At 40.9% G+C, this 18,858-nt stretch overlaps 1 protein-coding gene across 4 annotated transcripts in view; it reads left to right on the forward strand.

The window, feature by feature from the left end:
• LOC125463506 (myosin-10) overlaps nucleotides 1-18,858 on the forward strand; it is a 156,919-nt gene that overhangs the window by 43,699 nt on the left and 94,362 nt on the right. The gene's annotated exons all lie outside the window — the stretch shown is intronic.

Consider the following 18,858-nt stretch of genomic DNA (forward strand, 5'->3'; position numbering starts at 1 on the left):
TCCAACAAACGGTTGAAGGCACTGTAGCCTTTGCAGGGCTGAGGCCATTACAAATATGTGACAGTATTTCAATACTATGTTTCAGAACTACCACTCTAGCCAGGCTCTTCCAGTACAGTTACAACATCGGCATCTACCTGAAAGTGGAAAATTGCCCAGGTGCATCCTATACACATCCAGTTACTGCCCATAGTGTGTAAACCAATTATCATTGATAATGGGAACTGCAGATGCTGGAGAACCCAAGATGTGAGGCTGGATGAACACAGCAGGCCCAGCAGCATCCCAGGAGCGCACAAGCTGACGTTTCGGGCCTAGACCCTTCATTGTTGTGAACAGTGCTCTGGACCATTACTTGCTCGGCAATAACTTGCTTACCTGAGGCTCAGTTTGAGTTCACCCCAAGGTCACTCAGCTGCTAACCTCATTACAGCCTTGGCTCAAACATAGTCAAGGAGTTGCCTTCTTCCGGGTCTAGGCCAGAAACATCAGCTTTCCTGCTCCTCTGCTGCTTGGCCTGCTGTTGTGTTCATCCAACTCTACACCTTGTTCATCTCAGACACTCCTGCATCTGCATTTTCTACTATCTCTGAAACCTGTTCTGCCTCCTTTTTAGTGTGGTTACATCAATAGATGCTGCCCTCAATGAGGACAAGAATCCCAAAGGTATTTGGTCTGCTTGGTGGCAAAGTTAAGGACATGTCTTCTGAAATGACTACAAATTTATGGTAGGAGAAGAATAATCAGTTGTGACCCATGTAAGTACCAACACCATTCAATAGGATTAAGGGGTTCTAACAAAATGTGTGGTTGGGAAATAGTGAAAATTAGAAACACTTTAAAGATAATGATCTCTGGATTGCCAATTTGCTCATGGCTCAGCTGGCATAGGGTGAAATAAGATGAGCTAAAGGTGTGGTTCAAAGTTGTTTTCCAATTTATGGGAAATTGGGGAAGGAGATATCGGTACTGTTTTCAGAGTTCAGCTGAATTTCATTGGAGCCAGTATACTAGTGACTTGTGTTATTAAAACATGACTTGACATTGCCATGTAGAGGGATATTAGGGCAGATGGCAATAGCTCTGTTGTGAAGATGAGCTTTAAGGGCTGTCAAAGTGGGGAAATGTTAGAAGTGAAGATTTGGGGAGGCCATTTTGAGTTTTGGGCCACTGAACAGTGCCTTCAGTTACAATGAAGTCACAAATGCTTGATGGTGGAATTGCAGAAGATATCTCCAAAAGATAGGGAATTTCCTGGGTAGTGATAAATTGATTCAGCAATGAGGATAAGAATTCTTGAAAAATTGAATCATTGCTAAAATGGGATCCTGTGTGTGCAGGTGTGGTAGAGAAATCAGGTCTGGAGCTAAAAAGCACATGGGAAGTTTGACAGCAAATGTCTGAGGCAGGGGTAGTATGTTAGACCATCTATAGACTATTAGTCAACTCTTTGAAGTGGCCCATCTCATGACTAGAGTCTGACAGTGTAGCATGGAAAAAAAGCCAATGTAAGGTGGTGCACTCAACTGCAAAAAGTGTAAAATTGGTGTATTTTTCTCAGCAGTTTTTGAAATTGTTGCATCACTACAACTGGTGACAGCATGGGATTACTGTTCTACAATTTATCAGTAAATCCTTGATCCACAGTAATTGAAAATGCCCTCGACCGTGTGCCTAGCGTTTCCCACAACTCATCGCTCACACCCCCTCCCTGCAATAACAACCAAAACAGAATCCCCCTCATCCTTGCGTACCATCCCACCAAGCTCTGGATCCAACACGTCATCCTCTGGCACTTCCGCCATCTGCAATCTGACCCCACTACCAAAGATATTTTTCCCTCCCCACCCTTCCCTGTTTCAGAGGGACCACTCTCTGTGACTCCCTTATCTGTTCCATATTCCCCACCAGCCCTACCACCCACAGCACTCTTCCCTGCAACAGCAGGAAGTGCTACACTTGCCCCTACACGTTCCCCCCCCTCACTCCCATCCCAGGCCCCAAGGAAGCCTTCCACATCAGGCAGATGTTCACCTGCCCCTCTGCTAATATGGTATTTTGTATCTGCTGTTCCCATTGTGGCCTCCTCAACATTGGGGGACCAAGCGGAGGCTTGGAAACTGCTTTGTGGAACACCTACACTTGGTTTGCAACAAACAGCTGCACCTCCCAGTCACAAACCAGTTCAACTCCACCCCCCCCCCCCCCCCCCCCCCAACTCGTTGGATGACATGTCCATCCTGGGCCTCCTGCAGTGCCTCTCGCTCCCAATGGTATCAATGTGGACTTAACAAGCTTCAAAATCCGCCCCCCCCTCCCCGATCGCATCCCAAAACCAGCCCAGCTCGTCCCTGCCTCCCTAAATGTTTCCGCGCGCCCCCCCCCCCCATCAAGCACCACCCATCTCCTACCCACTAGCCTCATCCTGCTTCTTTGACCTGTCCATCCTCTCTAGATTGACCTATCACCTCCCTAACTCTTCACCTACATTCACCTTTTACTGGTTCCAACCCTGCCTCTTTGACCTGTCTGTGTCCTCTCCACCTATTTTCTCCTTTTTATCCATCTTCTGTCTGCCTTTCCCTCCATCCCTTCAGAAGAATGGTGTAGGCCCAAAACATCAGCTTTCCTGCTCCTCTGCTTGGCATGCTGTGTTCATCCAGCTTTACACCTTGTTATCTCAGATTCTCCAGCATCGGTAGTTCCTACTATCACTGTAAAATGTGCTCTTTGCTAAACAATGGACTCTTACAAGTAATATACAGATCTGTTTTTCCATCTCTGCCCGAAACAACAGTTCTGCTCCTTGTTGTAATGGCTCTGAAAGAATTAATATCCAGTCTATGCTGATCTCCACCCAGTCTGATGCTACTGTCTTTGGGTGGTGAATCTGTTTGGAGCCTGTTGCAGCTAGAGGTAAACATGTATTTTTCCAGCGCTTTGTTAATGTGCCCAAGAGCCAAGGTATAGTTACTGAGATGTGATAAACTCCATTGTCATCCAAGATGAGAGCCATGTCTGCAGAGACGTGGTGCTAGTCCATCCTCCTCAGGCTACTGCACAGCCCTTTTAGACTGGCATAGGAAGGTGATTGGTAGGATTGTAACCCAATCTGAAGCTGCTAATGGTTGCAATGCAGGTATCATGTAATGTTTTAAAATGTGCGATCCTGTGACAGCTGTGTCTACTGCTATTGTAGCTGGTAATTCTGAATTGTAATTTTGCTAATATCTGACATCAACTCACCCTTTTTGTTTCAGATGATTTCTGATTGTGCTTTGTTTTTTCTCTTGGGTGTAATGGCTCATTGAACTCTTGGGGTTTTTAGAAATGTCTCTTGATTCAACATTCAAATGGAACTTTGACATTGATGCTTGGAACTAGGGGTTCCTTGACTTAATGTTTAGGAAATAGATCGTAAAAGTCCTGAGGCACTGTTGACATGATCACTAAGCTTTGTTTTGGTTGTGAAGTCCCCCGTTATACTGTTTTTGTGGCAAAAAATGCCTGTTCTCAGCACTGCTTTCTATCTCCTGTTATCCTCAGCTTGAGACAGGTGCCAATGTGACTTATGTGGTAACCAACTCTAAGCTCCCTAAAAAGATTTGACGTTGTTCTTAAAGTTCTATGATGTGATCCCAAAAGACAGCCAGTTAAAATAGAATCTTCCAAATGGTGTTATGTAAGTTTTTGAAAAGTTTGAGCTCCTTTTTGTAGGATGATATTTGCCAAAATCCACTCTATTTTCCCAATTTTTAGATACTAAAACTCTGACCTAATCTCATCCACTAATACTGTTGGATTTTTTTCCACAAGTTTGCAGTGTTCTGTGAAATCCGCATTCTTATGGATATGTCTGGCCTTTTGGGCAATACCATCCCAGGCTTTTAAAAATGAAATGCCTCCTTGTCTCACCACTTGAGTCAATCTCTTTCCTGACCTTAAGTCAGAGTATGGAATCTTTTTGGGTGTGGTAATACAAGTATTAGTTTTGATTCTGGATTTGTTATACAAGATGACATTTTTTAAGCTTTCTCACTTTGTTTTTTAAAAATAATTTCAGAAGTTCTGCTCTCTTGTCTCCTGACTGCCTGTGTTCCTTTTTTTATTTCTTCTAGCCAATGAATCTGATTTAATTCCATATGTCTTTCTAATTAAAAGAACAACTGGAATTACATGTCATTCATTAATTTTTGCTTTAACTGTAGTTCTCCTAGAACTTTCAGTGCAGCTTCTCCTAATCATGTAGGTGTTGCAGTGCAGTTGAACTCATTTAATCGTGGTTCAGTATCTGAGAAAATGAAAACTGCTGCTCCAGCATCTGATCAGCATTGTGTGCTGTGATTTTTTTTTTTTCTCTTACCAGAGCCTGACTTGCAGTTCTTGAATCTTGTCTTCCAAGATGAAGTATCCTCTTCATCATAGTCTTCTCCTTTATCTGTTAACACTTTTTAAATAAAACTTTGATATTTTTTATCCTGTTAATGGCGTACTTTCTGAAACGCCCTGTCGCCTTGCACCAATGTTGTCACGTCTCTTCAGCAGAGCACTTCTTTTACCTACACTTTGCTCTGCTACTATAGCAGCAATTAGTCTGGGCTGCTGCCATTAATGTCTTTCATACTGCAAGTGTCTACTATTTCCCTCCCCTCCATTTTATTCACCTGAGTGAGCTATTGCAACTATTCCAACTCATTCATAGAATAATATAAGATTGCGACAGGTACCTGTGGAAATAACTACCCTATCAGTAAGTTCATCTATGTAGACAAACTCATCTTGAGGTCCAGTATGACATTGGGATTGTAACTTTCAATGGGACCTCCTGAGAGATGGATTTTAGTAGACTGGATCAGTACAATAATCTTAAAATTCTCTTCAACCCTTTTAAATGTCGAATTTTTGAGTTTAATTTGAATGAATATCTATGCAGTGGGCATTTTATATTGCTAGTTTAAAAAAAAGATAGCTGCTGGCCAATAACTTGTATGCATTTTTCGCAAGAACATTTGTTCAAGTTAATTATTTCCTTTCACGGTTTTTTTGCTTTGAGGTAGATATTTTAACATGTTTGACTAAACATGGATAAAACACTTCTCAGATTTGACTTAGGAATTGGTTCAAGGTTTTTGAGCTTACTGAATAAAGATAAAATTGCCAAAATTAAAAATGGAATAATGTGAACTAAACATGAATGGTGGCTAATCATTGATCAAGCATACCATATTCCTAGCTGTTAGACCGGTACGTTAGATGTCTAGAGTAAATGCTAATCGGTTGTACCTGTTCAGCTAGTAACGGCAACCACCTGTTGCACATAAGTATGCTCATGTCTGACACCCAATAAATTGGTGTTCTACTCCCACTGACATTCCTGACCGATTGAAAGAAATACTTAAAGCCTGTACCAACCTACCTTTTTAATTCTGAAATTGCATGTCCATATAATGTTTAGAATGCTTTAGTGGTATGTTAAAGGAGGATAGGACTACAGGCTTCTGCACCAGATATGTTCACATGCAACATAATCTGCAGTGGTGAGAAGATTGTGTCACTTAAATTTAATGGCATCTTTTTTGACCAAAGAATTAGGAGCTGTTGAAAGTGATTTTTTTGTTTTGCTGATCCACAGCTGGCTGCTTGCCACATGGCAGACATTCATCAAAGAAATGAATTATTTTCACTAAAAATGCCAGATGCTTAAAACTTGGAAGCTTGCATCATTAAACACTTAAAGATAAATTCCAAACTTTTCTACATCTAGAAAAAGAAATGAAATCACTGTACAAAATCAAGTTTGTGTGCTACAGTACAACAATAAGGTACATTTTGTCTAATGAATTAACTGTCTGAACTGGTCACTTTCTGGAATTTTTAAATGGCAGCCTTAGTGTAATTCATTCACAGTAATTCACTACTGTGTGAATAGAAAATATACTGTGTAATGATTTGTTTCTTTTTTTTGAAGGAAAGCTGAGTTTGTGTTCTAATTGTATGCTAGTGCCTCTTTGGTTATGATCCCATTTGGTGCTTATTTTGTACATTGCTTCAATGTGCTTTGTATGCTTTTTGGCAGGTTTCCCACCACCACACCTAATTAAAGCAAATTAAATGCAGCTAGCAAGTAACAATTAGTATCTGCTCCTTATTCACTTTTTTCTTTATTACTAACTTGCTTTCAGCTAGGCTTCTCACCTTTTTAACTAACATCTGAGCTTTTTACAAAATGGAAGTCGCACCCTGAAACTTCGTTGTTATTAGGGTTATAGAGTAGGGGGTAGATTTGGTAGATCCTCTTTGGAGGATCGCTGTAGACTTGATGGGTCAAATATTTGGCTCCCACTGTTTAGGGATTCTGAGATTCCTTGGATTCTCCAATTGAAGACCCAGGCTAATGAAAAATCCTAAACCACTTAATGGGAATTGCTAATCATTACAAATGAACAGATTGTAGCAACACCTAAACCACTATGAAATGTCAATAAGTTTAAGTGGCATGAAGTTTTTTTCAAACCATTACAAAACTCCCCAAACAGTCACTCTGCTCCCTCTCTGCCTGCCTTTTGTTATTAACAATTGCTCTGCACTCCATGGAGCAATCCGCTGTTGTTGCTGCCCAAACCTTGCCTTGTAAACATCCCTTTGTTATAAATTTGTAACTAAACTTCCCTGGCTGGTAGAACAAGAAACAATGTAAACAGCACCAAAACGTTTAAAGTGCAAAATCGCTCTGCACAGGTCAGTCACAATTCTATTGAAGGAGAAGGCTGAAGCGGCCAAATAGTTTACTAGCTCTATTTTGTATCGTCATGATGAGTGTGTCAAATCTCTAGATAATATTTGCAAGGCTTTGAGCTTACTCCCACTATTTGACTTGGATGAGTAAATTTTAAGACTGAGCATAATTTCCCCTGTTGCTTTTTTGATTTGAACTTTTGATTTAGTTCAGAAACCAAAACACAAATCAGATTTGATGTTTCTGAAAAAACTACTGCAGAAAACTCTCTGGTAATATATACCACCAAGCTCTGAGTCACTGGACCAAGGAAAATCAAAACTTGAGAATTTTGTGGCTAGTGCAAGATAAAGACCTAGCCACAAAGCTAAATTGAACACACCAGGAAAATGCTGGAATGTTCTTTTTAGATTCAGACAAACCAGCTGGAGGTGTATGTGTATTTCCTGCCTATGGCATCAACTTGAATTAGTAAAGAATAAAGACATTCCAGCAAACATTAAGACATTTGGAATAGCTCTTTTATGTGAGCTTAGAGACTGGTGTAGCTGTCTGGAATCCCACCTTAGCAGGAGGCTTAATTGATGGTATGATTGTTCGATTTTGATATAATCTGGAGTTTGAAGTGCCACCTAATCCCTTAAGATTTAGCTGAACAAAAGAATAATACTTCATGTGCTGATAATCTGAAATTTAAAAGCAGAAAGTGCTTAAAATGGAAACTAGAGTTTCCATTTCAGTTAAGCATTTTGTAAGTTGTCTGTTTCTGCCTATCTACAGATGTTGCCTGCCCAGAGTGCTTCCAGCACTACTTTTCCTTTTTGCTGCTGATGCTTCAGACTTAATGAAGTCCAATAGATGGCCAATGCTGCCTTTTCCTAAGCCTACAGCTAACTGTTTTTATAGTGTAGCATGCAGTATTTCCTGAAGCTCTAATGTTTTTTGCGTGAGTTCCTCAGACAGAATCATTGTTCACTTAAATACAGACTTAAGGTAAAAAGCCATGAATGAATAAGAATGCTAAGGAAAATTTAACTTTCGCTTAACTTTACTGTCATTCTAACAAAGTAAAATTTTAGGGATTCCATTTTGAAAGTGGAGCTGAATTTCCAAGGACCAGCTCATGGGGTCGCATGACAGACCGTGTGTTTTTAGATTTGTCCTGTAACAACTCATCTCCATTGGTTAGTCATTAAAATGAAGACCAATACAGCTCAGGAAAAGACCCTTTTGGCTGTCCAAGCCTGTGCTAACAGATTTTGTCCTACCATACTAAAACTGTCTTCGCTTACATGATCTGTATCCCTTTAGCCCCTTCCTATTCATGTATTCACCCGTTGTTGCTTGAATGCTGCTATTGAGTCTGCTTCTTCCACCACCTGTGTCCGAGAATCTCTTCCAATAAATTTCCTGACCACTGACAGTAGGCTTTCAGCCCTGTAATTTCCAGGATTATCTTTGCTACCTTTCTTTAAATGATTAACTGTCTTGGCTATACTCCAGTCCTCTGGGACCTCACATGACCAAAGAGGATGCAAAGATGTCTGTCAGTGCTCCAGCAATTTGTTCTCTTGCCTCCCTCTGTTCCAGGATAGATTCCCACCAGGACCGAGGGACTTGTTTACCTTTTTACCATCCTTTTTTAACAATACTCATTACCTCTTCCTTTTTAACAGCAACTTGACTTAGAAATTTGACACTCCTTACATGAGATCATACTCCTCCAATTCCTTCTCTTCAGTGAATACCAACACACGGTATTTGTTTAGGATCTCACCTATTTCTTCTGGCTCCCCACACATTCTCTCCTTTTTTGTCTGTGAGTGGGCCAACCTTTTTCCTGGCTAATGTCTTGCATTTTATACATACAAAAAGACTTTGAGGTTCTCCTTAATTCTGTTTGCACATTTCATTACCCCTTTAGCCCTTTTAATTCTGTGTTCGTTGTTTCCCACTTCCCTTCTGAGCTTCATTTGTTACCATCCTCCTAGACATTGTCAAAAAAAACTTAAAGGTCAACGTAAGGTTCATGTAACTTGTAGTATCTATTCTTCCTTTTCACAGGAAGCGGTATCTATTGCAATGGTTCCCAACTTTTTCATTTATGGTACACTTTGAGCCTAGTTGTTTGACACCTTCACTTTTAGTTGATTGCTCAAATATTGCCTTTACTTTGATTATGATCATGAGAAGTTTGCAACATAGTGTACGTAAGAAGCTAAAGGAGGATCAAAACATTAACGTTTCAAATCCACCAGTGAGCACAGACATTTCCCCAAAATCAGCTCAACTCAACCATTTTTAACTATTCATGAGCAATGAATCCAAGCAAAACAGTAAATCGCAAAGGAAACCATCCTGCTGAGTAGAGTTCCCATCAACACACTGGATGTTGACCAGCAACTGGCAGTGTCAGCTTGTTGGTGGACTTTTCAGTTGCAGAGCAAGCTTCCCATGAGCTAACTTCTCTTGCACCTCACTCAGTCAGCTGTGTTAGTTCACCATTCCTCCTACCAATGAAATTTGAGTCTGTTTTGCAGCATCAGCTCTCAACAGCGTGCCATCTTTGTTTTTATTAAAAATAATGCAGGCATGATTTAAGGTTTGAGTAATTGTCTGGAGCTTTGATTTTGCTGCAAGTTCAGCCACCAGGGAACTTGCCTCAAGCTTTATCCAATAACCTCTTGCACTCCTGCAGATCTTGAGTGTACTTGATGTTTTTGTGTTCTCAAGCTCTGGAAATACTAAATGTGTTCGCAAGAGATGGATGTTTTGGCTATAAATAGCATTGTAACTACCTTGGTACTCATTGCAATGTTTGCCAGTTTCTCTCTGCAGATGAGATTCAGGCAAGGGGCAAGTTGCTGTGGCCACAAAAAGCCAAATGCCAGATATGCCTTGTGCTCTCAGTTTTGTTTTTTCTTTTTGGAGTTAGGTATTTTTATTGACTGAATTATCAGAAATTGCCTCCTGACCAACTTGCCTATTTCTTGATCTAAACCTTTAGAATAGATTCTGTATCTTAACTTAAAAATTGCAAAAAATTCATCTTTTTAAATTCTATGCTAATGTGGAAACATGTCTGATCAGACCAATTCAACAGCTTTAGCCTCCTTTTACTGCCCATCAGTTTCTTTTCATCCCAAAGGTATGATCCTTGATGCTCAGGCCAAATGGTTGTGCTTATGTAAGGCTGAATGATATGTGCATTCTTGATTTTTCGTGCAGTACCAAATCTTCATATGGTAAATTACATCAAGTGACACTACTTCCAGAGAATTTCAGTGCACTTCTTACTGTGCTGTGGCACACCAGATGGAAACCTCAGACCTAATGTACAATCCTTCAAAAAGGTATTTTCTTCGTATTTTAAAATACTCTTAAAGCCAAGCTGCATTTCAACACTTCAACTCTATGCAGAATTAGTTTACATAGGAATGAGTCCAACAATACACTCAGATTCCAGCAGGCATGTTTCTGACTATCTTGTTGACTTCATGATGTCCAAACAATCAAGGTTGTTTCCCTCAGTTTTCCGGGAAAATTTATAACCATCCTGCAGCAGCTCCACTCACTCCTGTGATTTTTATTCCCACAGGCCTGCAGAACAAACCTTCCAGTATCCAACTCTTTGATCAGAGAATGTCTTCCCAACCATGTTCTGTTTTAACAGCTAAGAGAAAAGCTGCGTAGTTTCTCAATGATCACAGCAGTTAGTCTTGGGAACCTAATTTTTGTGGATGGTGGGGAGAAACCACAATGTACTTCTGGCAAAGCCAGCTCTTCTGACCAGATTAAAACCTGCACATGTGTTTTTTTTTAAGTAGCACCCTCATGGTTACTAGATCACATCTTTACGCTAGGCAGAACTAAAAGCTGTCATATGCTTCATTGTACTTTTGGATTAAGAATTCGTTCGAGACAACCTTGTATCCTTCACCAGCAGAGTCCATTTGGTTTGGAGTAGCCCTTGCCCCATGTGTGTGGTTCATATTGTCTAAAAAAGGAATGGTGTTACACATGATCTTGACACCATTTATCTCTTGTGGATTTCATTATAAAATTCTGCTCATTACTGTGTGGCTAGTGTTCTGATCTGGTTTTACCTCTTAGAGCGATTTGCAGTTTGAAATCCTAATTACTTAGGCCACAAAATTCCATAGTTTGGAGTAATACTGTTTTACTGTACAAAAACCAGTGAAGCAAACAGTGCAGAGTATTAATTAACATCTACGATTCATGAGTTACTTTGTTTAACAGTCAGTTTAGTCAAATATAAGCTACAACCTGGCAGAAACCACCAGATATATTACACAAACTGAATAAGCAATCCACTTGGATTTTACTGATTTGTGATGAGTTATAAAGTCTTTCAAACTCCTAGAGAATTTAGTTGCTCTTGAACGGTTTAGCCTCTATCTAATTGACAGCAGTTCCAACTCACCTGGAAGCCCCCTTGATGCTTCTATCTACAATGAATTGTTGAGTAAATAGGCTGCAGGTCACATTGCCCCAAAGACTGCCCTCCACCCAGCTAATAAATTGTTTTGAACTGTCCCCAAGTATTTGCCAGTCTGCACTTCAATCCACATTGGGCACAGTTCTAGCTCCCAGCTCAGTTGTTACAATGGCTGCTCTCAACCACCACCTGACGTGGGCCCGCTTTTCTCACTATACAGCAAGTACATGATGGGTTTTCATACCTCAGTCACAGATGTACTGCCATGTAGTGTCCCTAACACCTTTTTTCAGTTAGGCTCTTCCTCATTTTTCAGTTCCGTATTTGTTCCAACATAGTTTGCTGTAAAACCTACCAACTCAATTTAACAACTGACTAAATCTCCCCCCATACCAGCTAGAAGTAATTTCCTGTCATAGGGTACAGGGAGTACACCTTTTTTGAACCAGTGGCACTGAACTGAAGAGAATGTTGGTTGTTTGTTTGTCTAATGCAGATCTAGTTGACAGCAATATACTTGAAATTTGCTTACAGTTTAATGGCCAAGATCTACGCTTGGTAATTCACTTGAATGTATTTGTATGCATCAGATGTTTGCCCAAACCATTAAGTCTAGTTTTTTGGTCTCATTTAGGAAAAGGTTTTCAAAGTCAGAGCGCTATGGAATCTGTAAAGTGCAGATTGAGTATTTCACTCTCAAATGTAGTAGTTTTCTTTCATGTGGGCACTTACTGAAATGCTGGCCTTTGCTGTAGGAACTAAGTCATTTTATTCAATAATTGAAACCATGCATCCATGCCGAAAGCTGGGTCTGTTCTGACTTACGGTCGAGGGCTCTTGGGATAGGGTTAGTGGGGAGTAGCAGCAGTGGGAGAGTGTGTATAATTGGTTACCTCTGAGTTCAAAGGGCAGTAATGTTAATGTGTACACCGATCATGTTGTGCCAGACCCTTTTTATTTACTGACTTGCCATTTCAACAGGCATTTGATTTTTCATGCATGCAAATTGTAAGAACTTTTTTGAGCTCGTTCAGCTATGTAATGAGGACTTGTCCCCAAACAAGTGTTTGGAGACAAATTAAATGCCAGTGGTTTTTAACTGTGGGGGGGTGATGAGCTGCTTAAAGTAGCTTGTGCAGGTGCTGTTGCGAAGTACTGATTCTCAGTCCAGAATTTCTCCAAAGCAAGATTTTAATTGGATGAAATCATCGCCACAAAGTACTGAAAGTTTGTTGGCCACTGTATCCCAGAACTGACTGGTGCTCAATCTGTGCAACTGTAAGTGTCACCATACAAAAGTGATAAAAAACTTTAAGAAAATAGAATAAAAATTGGCCTGAATGTCCCATATTGCTGACAAGACCAATTGAACCTGTGGTTTTTCTATTGACTGTGCTATTTATTTTACACTAGCCATTTCTTAGTCTCTTTCTTGGGCTAATATTTAGTCTGACGTCAGTAAAAGACTTTGTATAAGCACAGACTAGGTTATTTAGTGCACAGTGCTATTGGTCAGTATGCTTATCTATCAAGTGAGGAGGTGGTGCAGTAGAAGTAATGTCACATCTACTCCAACCCCAGAATGATTCCTTGGATATGGAGTATCCTGCTGTTCTTTAAAGAACTTCATGATAGCACCTAGGAGGGGAGTGTTGACAGAATGTGGTGCTTCTGGGAGCATCACAACAAAATAGTTTTATTATCTAAGTGCCAGGAATGTATCCATTGTAGATGGTCAGATGCTTGTAACGTTTCCGTAATCCCTAACTAAATCAATTCAGCGGAATGTCTGGGTTTGAGTCAGTACTTTCTATTCATCTACATAAGCAAATAGAAGATAGGAGCAGGCAGAGGCTATTTGGCTCTTTGAGCCTGCTACACCATTCATCATTGTGGTGAATTGTCCAATTTAAGAGCCTAATCCTGCTTTCTCCCTGTAACCTTTTTGATCTCAGTAGGTAGCAGGAGCAAACTCTCTCTACTTGGAATCAAATCTGGCACACGGGAAGATGGTTGTGGTTGTTGGTCAGCCATCTCATCTTCAGGACATCGTTACAGTGTAATGTGCTAGGTTCAAACCTCTTCAGTTTCATCACTGATCTTCCTACCATGCGGTCAAGTGAAGATGTTTACTGGACAACACCTAGGTTTGGGCTGGCAAGTTGCAAGTTGTACCAATACCAGGCAATGGCCATCTCCAATAAGAGACAATCTAACCTCCTCCATTTGATGCTGTTATTGCTGACTCCCCCACTAAGAGCATCCTGACAGTTACAATTGACCAGAAACTCCACTGATCTTGCCACGTCATTGACTACAAGAGTAGATCAGAGGCTAGGAGTGCTGTTAATAACGCCCCCTCCTGACTTCCCAAAGGATTTCCACCACCTACAAAGCACAGGTCAGGGATGTGATGGAACACTGCCCACTTGCCTGCATGAGTGTGGCTCCAACACGCAGGAAACTTGACACCATCTAGGACAAAGCAGCCCACTTGATTGCAGATGCAGTCTGCAAACATCCACTCCTTCCACTGCTAGCGCTCAGCAGCAGTGTGGTATTATCTGCTAGATGTACTGAAGATTCACCCAAAAATGACATCTTCCAACCCATAACCACTGCCTTCTAGAAGGACAAAAGCAGCAGATACACATGAACACCACCGCCTGCAAGTTCTCCAAGCCACTCATCATCCTGACTTTGAAATAAATTACCTTTCCTTCACTGTCACTAGGTCAAAATCCTGAAATTCTCTCCCTCGGAACATTTGCAGGTCTACCTACAGCTTTTGGAATACAGTGGTCCAAGATGGCAAATTGCCACAACTGCATCAGGGGCAAATAGTGCTGGCCAATATTGCTGGCCCAGCCAGTGACCACAATGAATAGATTTGTAAGAAAAAGAACAATGTGAACTTTCTCAGTCTGCTTTCAGTGTTTGGTGTGGAATGGGGCTGTGGTAGGATTCTTGTCCAAATGTTTTCTTATGATTTGTAAACTTTTTTTTCTAAACTCTAAATTGAGAGAGAGCTTCATTGTGAACTGTTGTGCAAGTGTGTTATCCTTTACAGATCAACACAAACATTTCTGAGCCAATTGAAGTGTTTTCCCAGTTTGCACCATGTACGTAATGTTTTCAAGCTAGTATAATCCTACTTTATTTTACAGCTTTAATTACACTGTGTGACTACACCTGAGATTTCTTCCAGAATTCCCTGTGTGAACATCTCTTAAAACAGCCAGAACCTATTGTTTCTGTTCTTAAATTAATCCATGTTGAAATTTGACATTTTCACAATTGTTTGCATAATCATGTTTAACTTGCGTATTTCAGACCTGGGTGGTTTCTGTATTGTGAGGAAAGTGTTGACAATTGATTCCTCAGTTATTGCCTTAGTGCAATATAATCTTAATCCACCTCTGATACTTTTCTTAAAAACTGACCTCTGACTTAACCTAATCATTTGGATCGCCAAAATAAACTGAATGTGAATGGACCAGGAATGAGAGTTAGCGGCAATAATGGCATTTAAGGTTTGATACCAATTATTGATTCAATGTACCATCAGCTTCTGAATGGTTTTACTGTTACTTGTATGGGAAAATCACACCTAAATCTGTTGTCAAAATGGGATTTCTGCCTCCTTGATCAAGGCCTTTTGAATAAATGGCTGACTCAGCTAATATATTGTGAAGGACTAAACCTTTATTATTTAGCTACCCTTCAGCATATACTTCACACTGATACTTTCTGAATAAAGCTTAAAGTATAGAATGAGCAATTGCTGGAAAACTAGAATTGGCAGGAAACTTGTCCTTACCCTTCTCCTTCAACTCCTCCTGCTTACTACCAACTAAAGTGGTTGACCACAGGAACCTTAATGGGTCCAAGCTATGCCTGCCTCTTTGTAGGATATGTGGAACAGTCCCTCTTCTGCAGCTGCACTGGCACTGTCCCCCCACCTCCTTCCTCCGCTACATTGACTGCCCAACCGCCCGCCTGCCTGCATTGGCACTGCCATGTGCTCCCATGAGGAGTTTGAATAGTTCATCAACTTTACTAATACCTTCCCCCTTACCTCAAGTTCACCTGGACATGTCTGATACTTCTCTCCTACCTGGACCCTTCTGTCTCCATCTCTGGTGACTGCCTCAAAACTGATTTATCTATTTCAAGCCCTCAGACTCCCACAGCTTCGTAGACTACAACTCCTCTCACCCACCTTCCTGCAAGAAGGTGATTCCCATACTGCTAATTCCTCTGCCTCAGCTACCGCCACGTCTGCTGCCAAGATGGGGTGTTCCACTCTTGAACATCTCGGATGTCCTCTTATTTCAAGGACCATAACTCTTTCTTCTCCTACCCACCCACCCACCTACCTCGGTGGTCGAAAATGCTGTTGACCACATCTCTTGTGCTTCTTGCACCTCTGCCCCCTCACTCCATCCCTGCAGCAAAAACAAAAGTCAGAATTCCCCCTGTCGTCACTTACTCCACTAACCCCTGGATTCAGTGCCTCTGCCCCTTCTGCCACCTGTAATCTGAGCCACGTCCAAGGATATATTTCCCTTCTCACCCCTATCTGCCTTCCGTAGGGACCACTGTCTCCACATTGCCTTCCAGTTGCAGGAAAGTGCTGAGGCTAGTAGGGAACGTGGAATGGATAAGGAAGTGCTACACCACCCCCTCCCCTTCCATCCAACTAGCCCAAAAAATCTTTCCCATCAGACAGAGGTTCACCTGCACTTCTGCCAATGTGGTTCACTGCATCTGTTGTTCCTCATGAGGCCTCCTACATCGGTGAGACCAAGTGGGGGCTTAGACTGACCAGTTCTCTGTTCGTGATAAACAACACCACCTTCCAGGCACAAACCACTGCAACTCCCCCTCCCCGGATGGCATGTCCATCCTGGGCCATCTTCAGTGTCACAATGATGCCACCCACAAACTGGAGGAGGAACACCTCATATTCTGGCTTGAGAGCCTACAGACTAATGGTCTAAATATGGATTTTTACCAGTTTCAAAATTCTCCCGCCTCTGCCTCATTCCATGACCAACTCTCCCCCTCATCCCTGCCTTGACCTGCCTGTCTTCTCTCCCACCTCTCCGCTTCTCCCATCTAACTGACCGATGTCTACCTGCACACACCTATCACCGTCCTGCCTACTTTCCCCAGCTCCACCCTTTTCTCTCTTTATTTCTGAGCTCCCTTCCCCCTCCCCACTTCTGAAAAAGAGTCGACCCAAAATGTCAGCTTTCCTGCTCCTCTGCTGCCTGATCTGTTATGTTCCTCCAGCACTACGCTGTGGTATATCTGACTCCAGCATTGGCAGTTCTTGTATCTCTATATGTAAAGGGCCTGGATTTTGTGAACATGTTAATTTTAGCTCAGTGGACAAATCTTGACTCAATTGTTTTCTAAATTTATTAGAAATCTAGAATAGAGTAGAAAAGTATCAGTCATGCATGCCTGCATTATAAGAGACCGTATCACAGATGCTGGAAATACCCCCTCAGGCCAAGCAGCACCAGTGGAGACAGTTGGCATTTTTAGCTCAAGATCTTTTTTTAAAATTTAAATGTTTTAAGTGTTCATTCAATCTCTCTTGCCACTGCTGTTTCAGAATCCCAGAATTATGATTCAGGAGACTATTCAACCCATTTTATCTTGCACCAGTCACTTAAAAAGCATTATGAACTAGGACTAGATAATAAAATGTGAGGCTGGATGAACACAGCAGGCTAAGCAGCATCTCAGGAGCACAAAAGCTGACGTTTCGGGCCTAGACCCTTCATCAGAGAGGGACTTCTTCATCAGAGACCCTTCATCAGATGAACTAGGACTACTTGAGTGCCTTTTTGTTTAAGTCATTGTGCAATATCTCCTTCAAAGCCTCAACTGACTCGTATTCAACCTTCCTTCCAGACCCAAACAACTCATTGTGTGATAATAAAGTGTGAAGCTGGATGAACACAGCAGGCCAAGCAGCATTTCAGGAGCACAAAAGCTGACGTTTCGGGCCTAGACCCTTCTTCAGAGCTCGGATGAAGAGTCTAGGCCCGAAACGTCAGCTCTTGTGCTCCTGAGATGCTGTTTGGCCTGCTGTGTTCATCTAGCTTCACACTTTATTATCTTGGATTCTCCAGCATCTGCAGTTCCCATTATCTCTGATACAACTCATTGTGTGGAAACTTTCTATTCTTTTACAAGTGAAACAGTTTCTCCTGATCTGCATCCAGATATCCTCCTTATTTCAAAACATGCTATCAAGTCTTCTGTTGGCCTTCTCCCCTCATGAAAACTGTCCCAACCCCTTCAATTTATGATCCTAACTGGTTTGTTTCCATGTTTCATGTCATCCACACAATAAGATTTAGAAATTTATCTGTTAAGGCATGGGTCCTGGTGCCAACTCTGGGTGCAACTTGACTACCAACTTTCCTCTAGCCCAAAAAAGTAATTGACCATTACACTTTCTCCTATTACTCAATTTTAGCTTAATTTACACTGCTGTTACCCTTTTTAGAATGTCTGTCTTTCTTTTTTGATTCAATCTCTTTTTCCTTCTCCATCCCACCTGTCCGCAACTTGATTTGAAGCTGAGTTTCTTGATATATCAAATTTGAAGATGGAAATTGTTGAGACTTGACAGAGGGTTTGTGAAACACTTTTCTTGAGACATTGTAATTGCAGATGTCAAAGATTATTATTTATTTCAAATATATATGCGGAAAAGAAGGAACACTGATTAGAAAACTTGCTTCTTTGAACGTGAAATCAGCTAAATGATTACAATGATGATTCAGTAGGATAACATCACTGACTTTACCGTAATGGAAAATAGTAAAAAGACAAGTGAAGCTTAAAATGGAACGTTTTTTTAATGCATGACACATTCTGAATAGTGAGTAATCTGTATTCAGTGATAACCACTTCACTATAGAAAAGTGTTAACTTTCCATTGGCTACTGATCACTCTTTTTGTGGGAAATAATTGCTGTTAGTTCTCATCTGTGGGTACTATAATGCTGAAACGATATGAAAAGGTATCAAAATATTTAAAGGATATATTGATGGTATAATGGAGATTAGCTTGTGGAGCATAGGCCAGTGGGTCAACCATGCTGTTTACAGATATCTTAGTCTTCTGCGAGTTTTTTTGTTTTAACATAACTTCCAGTTCTGCTATGGATTAGTTAGATCTTAATATACAATAAGTCACTGGAGAGCGCTCAACAGTGAATCTCTAAGAGGTAATCGTGTACTGGAGTGATAATGACCAGAATATCTAAAGCTTATTTTTGTCTCTGCATTCCTTAAGGTAGCTTTTTGATTATTGAATGTATAGATTTTTGTGGGCTATGTCGTGTTTTTTTTCTGATACCATTGGTCAGTTGTCATGGTTGGATTTTTAAGCTACAATTAGCTACTATTTGGAGTTTCAAACTGAAATTTTCTAATACCCTTTTTGTATAAATAGCTTAACTTTGGTTGAAACATTCAAATTGTCCAATCAAGTGATGTGCAACTCAAACTGCCAAAACCTGTTTCGTACAAGATGCGAGGCAATCCTTTTTTCTTGGAGTATTTTTTTCATCTGAACATTTCATTTATTACGCATGTGTTATGCAGATGAAAATGTGGATACTTAGTTAGTTGT

The sequence above is a fragment of the Stegostoma tigrinum genome, chromosome 22, assembly GCF_030684315.1.
Source record: "Stegostoma tigrinum isolate sSteTig4 chromosome 22, sSteTig4.hap1, whole genome shotgun sequence".
Classification (NCBI taxonomy): Eukaryota; Metazoa; Chordata; class Chondrichthyes; order Orectolobiformes; family Stegostomatidae; genus Stegostoma; species Stegostoma tigrinum.